General features: G+C 31.7%; 1 long non-coding RNA gene across 2 annotated transcripts in view; it reads right to left on the bottom strand.

Annotated features, from left to right (window-relative positions):
- Positions 1-216: 216 nt before the first annotated feature.
- The window catches only part of LOC111166338 (uncharacterized), a 36,455-nt gene continuing 24,093 nt past the window's right edge, over positions 217-12,578 (bottom strand). The window contains exons 2-4 of one of the 2 annotated variants that reach the window (XR_016395240.1): positions 7,687-9,660; positions 2,920-3,018; positions 217-1,134 (exon numbers count right to left, since the gene is read on the bottom strand). This is a non-coding gene — a long non-coding RNA (uncharacterized LOC111166338). Of the gene's footprint in view, positions 1,135-2,919; positions 3,019-7,686; positions 12,410-12,578 lie in introns of those variants that run through there. The other variant, XR_016395239.1, reaches the window with a different exon arrangement.

The following is a 12,578-nucleotide window of genomic DNA, read 5'->3' as shown; positions in this document are numbered from 1 at the left end:
AAACTTGTCAATAACAAAAGTCCAAAAGAAGCAAATTAAAGAATTTCAAATCTCCTAGAAATTTTAGATATTTTAGCTTTAGGCTCATGAACTGATATGTTAATTTCTAGATAATCTTAGAAGTTATATGCTTCATAGCAGACACACACACACATAAATACTATAAAGTATAATGGATTTTATATATGATATATATTATATATATATATATATATATATATATATATCACAAATTCTTTGGTCAAATACTGACAACTAAATACGTGTCTTGCCATTACTCACTAGTTAATAATGTATCATGATAATGTGTCCTCATAGAAAACCTATTATCCCTATTTCATAAAATCGTATCTCGAACAGAGAAACAAATTGGCATCTACAAGATAGAGGGTACAAACAAATATTCATATTCATTGAAAATAGCCTTCCAGTTATCACAATAGATATACATCTTACAGAGTCACCAAATCAGATGTGTTGATGAAAATACATGCTTGTAGTTTCTAGCTTTCATAGAAAGCCTTTGGATATATTTCGAGAAATGTAAGTTTTAGCTATTCTAAATTTATTTGTTTTAGCAATTCCTTTTTATTATAGAGTAACTCTGAGGTTCTTGAACTGGAGCACATGAGAGTTTGATATTTCTCTGCAGATATTGATTTTGTTTACAAAGATCTTCTTCCAGGAAGGAGCACAGTGTTTGAATTTATCTTGCCATCCTTGCTTTGTCACTTGCCAGTCAACTTGCAGACATATATAACAAACTAGACATAAAAATGTCTTAAAAATCTAGCTGTATAAATGATCATATTCATAGGTTTGGGTTCCTGTTTTTATTTGTTTCATTAAAAATAGATGCAAAGAGTAAAGTCTTGTGGGAACTGAAATGAATGTATATGGCATCATAGTGACCTCTAATTCTCTTTGCAATACACAAATTTTACTCTGTTGCTCTGTGAAATGTTAATTTTCCTCTCAAAGGTTATTAGGAAGTCTAATGAACTAGGGTATGGCAATATGTTTAGTGACCAAAAATCAAGCTGGAATCCAAGAATATCTTCGATTTCTGAAACTCCCTCCACCACTTTGTCAATGCTCACCAAGAGGAGATTGAAGGAGCCACCTTTTCAATTCCTATGGTGAACACAAAACAAGATATTGATGGATGAAATGGTTGCATACAAAACAAATTTCAAGTCAAAGCACTCACTTTAGGCTGAATAGAGTCTGACTGATCCACAAATAATCAATGCCTTAAGGTAAAGAATGTGTTATTGTTGACTTGTTGTTGCTAAATATAATCCATAACAAGTGTAACAGTCACTAATATTCTAAATGTTCTTGTGATATAGTAAACTTTTATTAACTTATTTGAAATATAAAAGTATTTCTAAACTATATAGTTATTATAAGATTTTTATAAAATTATTACGTCAGAAATGGTATTGTCAGATTTATCACTTGGCATTATCTTCCTGTGTTTCTAATAATTTTTTTTGATGCAATGTTTTTAAGAAGTTCCCAATAATGATTACTTTTGGAAATCTCTGTAAGTGTAGCCTATCATTTCATATCTTGTTATCTTTGAATTTTAAATATATAGTTGCTATAGTTGCTTGTTTTTTCACACGTAGTGTATGAGTATAACAGCTGCACCATGTTACTCAATTTTATTCCATTCACTTATTAATGAACTACATTTGTGCTTGGGAAGGTATTTTTAGAAATGCACTCACTGAAAATGATCTCTCATCTATAATTTCTACCGTAAGGCAGCTAAAATTCCCTCTTGAGTAAGATACATGTGCAAATTTAGTATTTTAATGAGAAAGTTTAAATTTATTTTCAAGAACACTTCACTTAGCCTGGGTTATTTTGAATGTGTATAAATACAAGCAGTCAATGCTTCAAACAGGGACCACTAGTTGATTATAGTTCTAGGATGTAAGTAGTCAGTTTGGGCACAATATAATCTTCCCTGAAGATCCCTTTACTATGATTTCTTCCACAGAATGTTCTATTTATTTACCTTTGAATGAATTTTACTCACCTCTGAATGACCTCTGTTTAGATTGTGCACAATATCTTTCTGTCCCTGGAGCTAAGCTGATAAATACCTGAGGAAGACCATCCAATCCTCCAAGGCCTCTCCTGAGGGTCTCTCCAGAGAGATGACTCAATCCCAGGGGCAGGGATAAAATACTTGAGCTAAGCACTGTACAGGTGGTAGAGTAACTGAAGTCTATGAGACTTGGAAGTTGGGCTCGCCACTCACTGACAGAATCCACATGAAATAGCAGTGAGGAGATTTCTTTCTCTCCCATTTATGCTAATGTTTGAATACAGTTTTCTGTATCCAACAATTGCATGTTTATAAAGAGTGTATAAGATGAAGATAAAAAGATGTATATAAACATATAAAATAATAACATCTTTTATTGGGGAAAGTGTTATAACCCTGATTTTTCTTAAGTCTGAGTTATTGTCACAAACCAAAAAGAGAGATAGAAGCTGACAGATGATTATACTTAAGTTGCAAAGACAAACTATCTCCAGCTTGGAATGAAATGATGACTTCTATATGCCAACTGTCTACTTGGATCAAAATAACATTGAATGGACCAATTAATAAAAGAGAAAAGACATAAACAGATGAAACTAGAAGACTATAAAGACAAAATTTCCATGTAAGATATAGTGCTGGGTTATAAAATTATATTTCTTTAAAGCATATTCCCACACAGACACAGAATTGTGTGTGTATATATATATACAGATTTATATGTATAATGTATATATTATGTATGAAATTATTTGCTTTTTCAAAAAGGTTTATGTTCTGAATTTGAGATATTGATTCCCTATAGACATTGAATCCTAGATGAGAAAAACACAGGAGACATTTATCATAAAAATTACCTTCCAGGAACAGATGAACTCCCCTTCCAATTAGCACTAGGTCAAAAACTGTATTTTTGCATGTAGAATTTCTTTTTTATTTGCATTCATTTTCTATCTCTAATCAAAAGGGAAAATAGATCCAAGTAAGATCAAATTTCTTTTAGGGTATCAGCATATCTTTACAACAATGAATGTATATATAATATTTGTAACAATGAAAGTTAATATTTTCTATGAGGATAATGTACATTTTAGAGGGTTACCCATCATTATATTTTATTATTTTTCATATATATATATAAAAGTAGAGAGACTAATATTGTAAAATACTGTCATGCATGGTCACTTAGCTTTAACAATTATCAACTTATGGCTAATTTATTTTTACTCTCCCACTTCTCCTTCAAAACTTTTGGGGGCAAATCCCAGGTGTAATATTATTTAGTCCATAAATATTTCAGCATACATCTGTTAAACATAGAAACTTTTAAAAAAATACAACACAATATCAATGTAATACATAAGAATTACAACCTCTGTATATTACTAAATACATATTCAATATGAAAATTTTCATAATTAACTCAAACATTTTTATTTTTGTTTTCATATATGAATCAGATATCCAAATAAGTTCCATATGTTCAAACTAGTTGATGTGCCCATTATGTAAGTTTTTATCCATAGGTTGTCTTTCATTGCTCTATTTTCTTTGCTTGTTATTTAGGAAAGAACAGAGTTGATTGTCTTTATAGAGTTTCCCACAGTTATCATTATTCTATCTCTACTATAGTCCCTGTAAATTGCAGCCATGTTTAGAGGATTTATCATATCAAAGTTTTTTTTTAATTTTGGTAAGAATTCTGCATAGATCCTGTTGCATTATTCCATCAGGAGGTAAATAACATATAGTTACTTGGTTATCAGCAATTGATAGTCATTGCATAGATACGTCAGTACACTAAGCTTTTGAAAGCACTTTTATAAAATTGGATTACTTCTTTTTCACTTATTAGCAGAATATTTTTCTGACGTAAAACTTTCATCATTAACTATTTGGTTACACTGAAGTATTGTTTGTATAGAAAATGTGGTATGTATCCTTGATTCTTTTCCTTTTATAACTTTATTTTTTTCAAGTGTTGGTTCCCTAACATCTTCCTAATGTGACTCTTCCAGGTATCCACTGTCGTGGAATAAAACACAGTAAATCTTAGTGGCTTAAAACAGTGACTGTCATATTTCTGTGGGTTGTGAATTAGGGAGGGGCTCAGCTAGGCAGTTCTGGTGCTTGAGATCTCTAATATTGTTGGAGTCAAAGAGTTGCTGTAACTGGAACAGTAAGTGATTAGATAATTGGGGCCCGGCCAGGCACCTGCCTCTGTGTGTGAATGTGACGTTTCCGTGTGGACTAGTTTGAATTTCATGTCAGCTTAAGGGTAGTCACTATAGACTGAATGTTTGTGTCTTCCCAAATTTATATGTTGGAACTTAATCCCCAATGTGATGGTTTTTGGAGTTGGAACCTTTGAGAAGTGATTATGTGATAAGGGTAGAACCCTCATGAATAAGATTAGTGCCCTGATAAAAGAGACCCCAGAGAATTCACTCATTCCTTCCACCAAGTAAGGATACAGCAAAAAGACGACTATCTATGAACCCAGAAATAGGTGTTCATCAGACACTGAATTTGCTCATGCCTTGATCTTGGACTTTCTAGCCTCCAGACTGTGAGAAATAAATTTCTGTTGTTTATAAGCCACCCAGTATATGGTAACAGTCAAAATGCTTACTTGGTGACTGACTACCTCCAGAGCAAGTATTCAAAGAGAAAAAGAGGGTCCTGTGTGGAATTTTGAGGATAGCCCTGAAAGTCAGTCACATAGCATCACATTGGTCCTATTCAATGGATAGAGGTAGTCAGAAAGGGCCACCTAGTTTCAACAGAAGGAAACATAGACTCCACTTCCTAAAAGAATGTTATATTGTAAGAAAAGCATGTGGAATGAGAGATTGTTGTAGATACATTTCAAAGTAACTTAATAACCATATATTATTATGAACTCATGAATTTAAGTATATTTGATGTGGTCTAATCTGTTACAGTTATAATTCATATTGATGTTCAAATTATTCCGTGTTTGGCTGATGAAAGGAAATTATTCAAGCTCTATACAGATCTCTATAACATGACTTAGTTCTCCCTGATAACTTTGTATTTTCCTTGATTTCTATAATGACAAGTTGTCTTATGTATATCTTGTGTACTTACCTTCCAATTATTGCTCACTACTACTAGGTTGGTCATTTCTGAACATTTTTTATTGCCATACCTAGAAAATATTTTCCTTCTTTTTTTTAAAGAGAAAATACATTTGGTGTTCATACTTCTTCACTCAGCACAAATTAAAAATGACAGAGATTTTACCCAAGTCATCAATTTTATATCTCTGTAACCTTTCTCTCATTCATAAATTCTAGTTCTTAATGAGACAAGTATAATTACTTATTTGCTTTCACATAATGCATACTCAATCTCTTTATTCTCAGGATGAAAACACAGATACACCAACTACGATTATAGAGAACAGATAAAAATATTCTGCATTTTTGTTTGTCCTATAAGTAAATTTTACTCAGAATATCTAATCAAATTACTATGTTTTTAAGTCATCTGGGACACTTCTCTGTGTGCTACCAATTTGATATGTTTGTTCATTTGTTTTATTCTGCTTTCAATTTTAAATTTAAATCTTGTTTTTATAACTGTAAAACATTTGTATATCCCCAAAATATAATGTATAAAAATATATTATACATATGGCTAAACTCTATCTCTATCACCTCTCTTCCACCTATAGATAATTGTTTTTAAAATGTTGTGATTTATTCTACCATATTTATCATTTAGGCAAACACACACACACATGAATATTCACATTGCCCTTATATACAGCTTGGACAATACTTTATGGAGAACCAATAAATGGTAGTACATAAACACATTCATCATTTTTTTTTAAATTTCAACTGCATTGGGTTTCACTCTTTAGATATTATTTAGTTTATTTAATGAGTCCTCAATTAATGGTCATCCAGTTATTTCTGGTCTTTTGGTAAGGAAAACTGTGTTACAATATATAGAAATCTCTCATATTAGATTTAGAATGCATAGATTTTTATATTATGTTTTCCCTAAAACTAATCTTACATTGATAATCCTCAAAGACATTATAGCTAAATTTTCAACTCTAAATATTTTGACAAGAAACACAGTTTAAATTATTTATAGTAAACTTAATAACTCAGAATCTACTCATATATCTATTTTTAGGCAAAAGTGTAGGCAGAAAAGTTTAGATTTTGTGCTGGGGAGAAGTGTACTGAAAAGTGTAATTGACATCCAGTCCCAAGGTGGACATATCTAAGAGAAACACTTCCAGATAGAGGTGGCACTAGGCCTTTTCTTGTGTGAGGTGTCACATGTTACAAATTCATTTCTACTATGATATCTATCTACATCAAAGAGTTTGACAGCTTTCCTGTATTTAACAGGTGCCTGCATTCTTTTGAATTGCCCTAGTTTTTCATCAAAGAGATATGCTAAATGCAAACAGAGCAATAGCCTGTTAAAATAAACTTAATAGCTTTAGGTGTCTTCTAACAATACTCAGTATGTCCAGATATAGAAAATCATTTGTCATACAAAGCACCAGGAAGATCACAACTTGAATGAAAAAATAAAATTAACTCATGACAATATCAACAGAATCAGTTGTTCAAGATATTTGACACAGGTTTTAAAGCAGCCAACATAATACTGCTTCAATAATAGTTATGAATTGCCTTGAAACAAATGAAAAAATTAAAAAGTCTCAGCAAGGAAATAAAAGTCATAAAGAAAAGAATTGAAGAGAAATTATAGAACTGAAAAATATGATATCACAAAAAGGAAAAAGAAAAAACAAAACTTGCTGGTTAAGCATTGCAATAGAGTGGAGATTACAGAAGACAGAATCACTGAATTTGAGAACAGATCATTAGAATTCACTTATTCTGAACAACAGAGAGAAAATAGTCTTAAAAGTAATGAACAAAGTCTTAGGGTCCCCTGGAACAATAATAATAAATTTAACATTTATATCATCAGAGTCCCAATGTAAAGGAGAAAGAATGTGCTGCTAGAAAAGTATTAAATAATGGCTGAAAATTCCACAAATTTGACAGAAGACATATACCTACAGATTCAAGAAGCTGAGTAAACTCTAAATATTGCTACACCAAAAGAAATCCAAGCCAATGCATCCTAATTAAACTTCTGAAAACTAAAGACAAAATAGAAATCTTATAAGTAACCACAGAGCAGTTTCATATAGAGAAACACTAATTTGAATAACAATGGATTTCTCATATGAAACAACTGAGTCCAGAGGAAGTGGCACAACATTTTTCAAGTGCTAAAGGAAAAGACCTATCAACTATGAATTCTATATCTAGCAAAAATATCCTCCAGGGATTAAAGTAAAATCAAGGGATTCTCAGAGAAAGGAAAACTAACACCTTCTCTAAAAAAAAAAGTCTAAAACTGGTCTCCAAATAGAAAGGAAATGAAAACAGAGGAAAGCTGGAACTTCAGAAGGAGTGAAAACAATGAAATCAATAAGCAAGGAAGGTGGTTAATCTGCTGGCTAGTATGATTGATTGTGACTTTCAAGTGAAAATTGGATTGCTTTTACACAAGTGGGGGACCACAGTAGTTTGTCTGTAATACAAGGAATCCTCTACCTCTTGGAATTACTACATTTCAGAACAGGCAGGACTACTAATTCAGGAATTAAATTTTTCTTCATTCCACTAGGCAAGTATTCATGGCCAGCTCAAGTGATCTGTAAGGGAAAAGAGAGAATGGAATAGATAGAAGATGGGAATTATAAATATCAATACCACCATCTGACCCACTACTGAAATGAATTATGAATATTTCTTTCTTAATTTGATATTCCCATATTTATATTTATATGTATATATATGCATCTTTGTATATATATGTGTGTATATATATATGTATATATATATATATTTAGTTTTTTAAATTTATTTAAAATTGTTGAGGTGTCATCTGTAACCTTCTTTTGTATAGAGGGTTTTTATTCTTTTAGTTATAGGAGGAATAATTGCATCTTTTACATGAGAATACAGATTTTCTATTGCCTTCAGTTGGAAGTTAAATATGGTTAAAGGAGTTGTGTGTGGACAAGGGATGGATGTGTAGCTTTGTACTTTGCTAACTTGATAATAGTACCACTACATTTCCTAGAAGTCCCTTTTCTGAATTCTTGTCAATAGAGTGGGGAGATAATGTTCTTATGATTTGGAAGACAAATGAAGACAGCAACCATTACCCTCTGAAAGTATTCCTGGTTAGAGAGGGAGTGAGAGACAGATGCAGCTTGTCCTTGCCTTCCCTGGCTCTGTGATGAGTTCTTTATCCCGACTGCTGTCAAGGCTGAAGTACAGGCTCTCCATTAGATAAAGAGACCATAGGTTTCCTCAGAGGTCTGTCCTCCCACTCCCCTCTCCAATCCCGGCTCTTCTTCACAGTCCCAGTCTAGCAACTAAACTTGTCTGAACTCCAAAGGACTGGTTACTGATTCTGATGCTCTAATTCCCTGTATCAGACCCATTTTTCCATTGCTTCTCTCACCATTTCTATAATACATTTTTTGTTCCATAATACTTATTAAGGTTCTGTTTCTCTGATTGAACCTTGGCTGTTACAATCCCTTTGCTCCTTGTGGAGACTGTACCACCTTTGGAGAGAGCATGTGTATGTTAATGATCACATTAGGTATAGTCGCTTTACACTTTTGGGGGAATAGAGAACCTAGTGTTTCTATAGAGACTTAGAGACTTAAAGCTTATCCAAAAATTGATTCTTTTTAACTATGTATATTATACTGGTTTATTTATCAGGTACAAGTTCTGTTTTTCTGTAGTTAAAACATTAGCATTTGTATGCAAAAATACATCTTTAGGTTATAAATACTTATGCACTAAATACAGCTAAATATGTCTTAAATATATATGTGTGTGTGTATATATAGGTGAATGTTATCCTTCTCTAAAGCTTTCTTAAAGTTGAGAGAATTTTTCTATGAAAAATTACTATAATGTTATTTGTACACTGTGTGAAAACAAGCATCATTGAGATATTTCTTCCCAAGTAAGGGTTAAAACAATGTTATTGGTACAGTTGATCTTTTGTCTTTGTTGTCTTTAATTTCACTGAATAAAACATTAGATTATAGAAATTACTATGTTATATTTGTTATATTTAATTTATATTATATACATATATATGTAATATTTAATTTAGTAACAGTTGCTTGAATGTAAAAAGGTATTTTTTCATGCATAATAAAGCAAAAAAAATCAATATGACATTACTTTACATTTCTTAGAATGTTAAAGACTAGAAAGTTACATAAAATCGCCATCTGTTAGTGGGGATATGGAGATGTGGTCATTCTTGTGCATCCCTTGTAGGAGCACAGACATATTGAGGCATTCAGTGGGGCAATCTTGCATTATTTCATCAAATTAAATGTACCCATTTACTGTTACACAGCAGTTCTACTTTGGAGTATATATCTCAAAGAGTGTCTCACAGAACTCTATCCAAGGATGAGTAAGAAGATACTTACTTATTGCAGCATTATTTGTGGTATGAAGCATTTCAGGTAAACCAGGTGTTCATTGCTTGGAAAGAAAATGCATAAAGTATAATAAATCCACACCACAGAGTACAATTCAGTAGCCGGAAACCACAGGTTGCACACACACACGCACACACACAAAGAAGGACAACGCTTAAAGGTATGGTGGTGAATAAAGTAAGAAAAGTTATAAGATCTCTAACAATAGCATTTCCATAAATTAAAAATACATGTAAAACAATTTTACATTTGTTATAGCAATAAAAAATCAAGTAGGTACATATTAAATATATTAAAATGTCCACCTATAGAAGGAGGGAAGTGGGAGAAAATGGAAATAAATACGTGAAAGAAGAAAAGGACCTGAAGAGGCCAATAATTTTAATCTGCCATTACCAAAAGAAGTGCTATTAAATCAACCATCATTTCTTCTGCACTTTTGGATGGCATTCTATTGTATAGAAAATATTTTCCTTCTTACTGATTGATATCAGGATAGATTCATAAATTCAAAAAAATGTAGTATTAAATAACTACTATCATTATTTTAAAATGAATTGAATTGTATTGTTTATTGAGATAAAACTGATGGGTTACATTTTATGAGTTTCAAGTACACAACATAATTTCTCTTCTTGTGATGAGAACTTTCAAGATCTACTCTCTTAGCAGCTTTCAAATATCCAATACAATGTTATTAACTGGAGTCACCATGCTGTGCATTGTAGCTCCAGGACTTACTCACCTTATAACGGAAAGTTTGTACCTTTTGACTATCTTCACCCATTATTTTTTTGATGTTAATATTTCCCCAAATTTGGCCAGTTTAAATCCCCTTTAAGAAGACTCCTATATGTTCTTCATATATTTCAATCATTCTTTGAGCATTAACTTGTTTTCCAGCACAAGATGCTTCAATCTTCTCTTGTACTTTTTCTGTCCCTGCTCTGGAATCAGCCATTTATTCCAAGGAGCCATGGTTCCTTTTGGCAGAGAATGGTACCTAGAAAGCAATATCGTGGTCCTGAGTGTGCTCATCCTCACCTAAAGGTTTTACTTTTCTAGGCTCTTTCAGCATAGTGAGCTAGAAAATATATCTATATCTATTTTTGTATCTACCTATCAAACTGACCCCTCCAGCTCAATGTAATACCATAAGTCTTCTCCTTTCCATATAATTTCATGGTTAAAATACATGGCTCTCAGGTTTTGCTTATTGTCTGGTTCCTAGCATACACAGAAAGCAGTTTAAAGGGCAAATTGATACCATGGTAAAAAATGAACACAGTGGCTAGAGCTTAATAATATTTACGGTTCTTTTAGTCTTTAGTCTTGTCTATAGTCAAAATAGATATACAAGGATATTCAGGTTAGTTCTGTTCTCATTCATTTGAAATATTTTTAAAATTTCTATTCATATTCTATGTTAAAAATTCTTCCCTTTATATGATATTTTTGGTAAAACATTGAGTTCCAAAAATCAAAGCCACACTAAAAAAAATTTGCTCGTTTCTTTCCTGAGCCCTCAACCTCCTTCCCTAACTAATCTCCTTAGTTTCCAATCTCTGTTTCCTATGAGTCTCTTGACAAAATAAGCAATTACATGAATATTTTAATATTTTTCCTTTATTCTTACCTAAAGGCTAGAAGAAAGAGAAGTGTCTTGTATTTTGCTTTTCTTGAAATCACTCTACATCAGTTCATAAAGATCACCCTTATTTTTTGTTTTAATATCTGCATAGTACACCATTGAGTAGGTGAACCATTTTTTCAAGGAATCATCTATGTATGAGCATTTAAGGTGTTTATTCTTCAATGTTTTGCAACTGCAAATAATGCCCAACTGAATATATGTGCGCATGTGTGTTCTTCTATCGACTAGATTCCTAGAAGCAGGCTGCCAGTAAAAAATGATAAAAATGTGATTTTCTTATATACTGCCAAAGTCTCCTCCATATGGTTATACCAATTTGCATTCTCATCAGAATGTTAGTGCCTGTTTTTCCATAGCTTTACCAACAAAATGTTTGTGAAAGTTGCAACTTTGACAATCTGAGGGGAGAAATGGTACCTTGGTGCAGTTATGTTTTACATTTCTCTTATCATGACTGAAGCTGAACATCATTTTTAAAGTTTAACAATTTTATTATTTTTATTAATCATTGTCTTGTAAATAGCAACTTTTCAATCATGTATTTAAAATTTTTTCCTCACTTTTTAAGAGTTCCTTATAAATTATATATGCCATTCCTTTATCTGTGGTTTATGTTGCAAATATTTTCTCCAACTTATTTGTCTTTTGATTATCTTTATGGTATTTTGATTTATATGTAATCTTAATTATATATTTAAATGTATCAATCTTTTATTGTGCCTGGTTTTAAGTCACAATTAAGCTTTTCTTTTTTAATATCTTATTTATAGAGGAATTCATCCTGTTTTCTTCTAAAACTTGTATGGTTACATTCTAGGTCTCTGATCGATTTGAGTATTGTGTAATGTATGTACAAATTTTATCTTGTTTTTCAAATGATCTTCCAGCTTTCCTAGCACTATTCATTTTTAAATTCTGTTTTAACTCCAAAGTTTGTGATTCCTTTTAAAATTTTCTAATGAACTTCTATTATCTGCTTGTCAGCATGCCAGTATCACTTTGATTATAGAAGCTTTATGTAATATTTAAATATCTGTCAGTGTTAATATTCCTAGCTTTTCTTCTTCAAAGTTCTCTTTGCTTTTTTCGAGAATTTATTTTTCTAAGCTTATTTTATTTCTATAACTCCATAAAGCCTTGTTGCTATTTTTATTGAGATTATGTTGAATGTGTAAATCTACTTAGGGGTAACAGATATCTTTGTGATGTTGAGTGATCCCCACTCAGGAACAAAGGAGTCTTTTAATTTGTTCCAATCTATTTTGTACCTTTCAGGAGTGTTTATAGCCATATTTAAGTAGATTTTG

Source organism: Delphinapterus leucas, chromosome 12 (genome assembly GCF_059928025.1).
Source record: "Delphinapterus leucas isolate spDelLeu-1000000601 "Yukka" chromosome 12, BTC_Dleu_Yukka2, whole genome shotgun sequence".
In the NCBI taxonomy this organism is placed as follows: domain Eukaryota; kingdom Metazoa; phylum Chordata; class Mammalia; order Artiodactyla; family Monodontidae; genus Delphinapterus; species Delphinapterus leucas.
This window is presented reverse-complemented; position numbering and strand designations above follow the sequence as displayed.